The sequence below is a fragment of the Triticum dicoccoides genome, chromosome 7B (genome assembly GCF_002162155.2).
Source record: "Triticum dicoccoides isolate Atlit2015 ecotype Zavitan chromosome 7B, WEW_v2.0, whole genome shotgun sequence".
In the NCBI taxonomy this organism is placed as follows: Eukaryota; Viridiplantae; Streptophyta; class Magnoliopsida; order Poales; family Poaceae; genus Triticum; species Triticum dicoccoides.
This window is the reverse complement of record NC_041393.1, coordinates 243,100,065-243,102,002: the sequence shown is the minus strand read 5'-3', so window position 1 is coordinate 243,102,002 and position 1,938 is coordinate 243,100,065.

Genomic DNA, 1,938 nt, shown 5'->3' with positions numbered 1-1,938 from the left:
TCAAAACAAAAGTTTTATATTGACATAAAAACAATAATACTTCAAGCATACTAACAAAGCAATCATGTATTCTCAAAATAACATGGCCAAAGAAAGCTATCCCTACAAAATCATATAGTCTGGCTATCTCTATCTTCATCACACAAAATATTTAAATCATGCACAACCCCGGTTTCAGCCAAGCAATTGTTTTCTACTTTACTATTTTCAAACTTTTTCAACTTTCACGCAATACATGAGCGTGAGCCATGGACATAGCACTATAGGTGGAATAGAATGGTGGTTGTGGAGAAGACAAAAAGGAGAAGATAGTCTCACATCAACTAGGCGTATCAATGGGCTATGGAGATGCCCCTCAATAGATATCAATGTGAATGAGTAGGGATTGCCATGCAACGGATGCGCTAGAGCTATAAGTGTATGAAAGCTCAAAAAGAAACTAAGTCGGTGTGCATTCAACTCGCTTGCTCACGAAGACCTAGGGCACTTTGAGGAAGCCCATCATTGGAATATACAAGCCAAGTTCTTATAATGAAAATTCCGACAAGTATATGAAAGTGACAACATAGGAGACTCTCTATTATGAAGATCATGGTGCTACTTTGAAGCACAAGTGTGGAAAAAGGATAGTAACATTGTCCCTTCTCTCTTTTTCTCTCTATTTTTTATTTGGGCCTTCTCCTTTTTTATGGCCTCTTTTTTCTCCTTTTATTTATTTATTTTCCATCCGAAGTATCATCCTGACTTGTGGGGAAATCATAGTCTCCATCATCCTTTCCTCACATGGGACAATGCTCTAATAATAAAGATCATCACACTTTTATTTACTTACAACTCAAGAACTATAGCTCAATGCTTAGAACAAAATATGACTCTATGTGAATGCCTTCGGCAATGTACTGGGATATGCAATGATTCAAGAGTGACATGTATGAAAAAATTATGAATGGTGGCTTTGCCACAAATACGATGTCAACTACATGATCATGCAAAGCAATATGACAATGATGGAGTGTGTCATCATATACGGAACGGTGGAAAGTTGCATGGAAATATATCTCGGAATGGATATGGAAATGCCATAATAGGTAGGTATGGTGGCTGTTTTTAGGAAGGTAATGATGGGTGTTATGGTACCGGCGAAAGTTGCGGGACACAAGAGAGGCTAGGAATGGTGGAAGGTTGAGAGTGCGTATAATCCATGGACTCAACATTAGTCATAAAGAACTCACATACTTATTGCAAAAATCTACAAGTCATCAAAACAAAGTACTACATGCATGCTCCTAGGGGAAGGGTTGGTAGGAGTTAACCATCACGTGATCCCGACCTCCACTCATAAGGAAGAGAATCAATAAATAAATCATGCTCCAACTTCATCACATAACGGTTCACCATACGTGCATGCTACGGGAATCACAAACTTTAACACAAGCATCTCTCAAATTCACAATTACTCCACTAGCATGACTCTAATATCACCATCTTCATATCTCAAAACAATCATAAAGAATGAAACTTATCATAGTATTCAATGCACTTTATATGAAAGTTTTTATTATATCCATCTTGGATGCCCATCATATTGGGACTAGTTTTATAACCCAAGCAAATTACCATGTTGTTCTAAAAGACTCTTGTGGCACCCCGGCTCAGAGCAACTGGTTTACCTTGCATTGCCAACCCAGAGATCAAGCCTTCTGGCAACACACACCATCTTGGTACAGAAAACAACCGTTTTATTGATGCTAGCGGAAACATAGTGCGATATTACATCAAGTAGCGAGGCAAAGCGGCACACACGGTGCGGTTGAACAATATGTACATTTTTTAGTGAACATAAAGGGGCCTTGATCAATACAACTACGCGACAGCGGAACGACGATGAAGCGGGACTCCATAGCACAGGGACACCGATGTGGACACGATCTAGACATG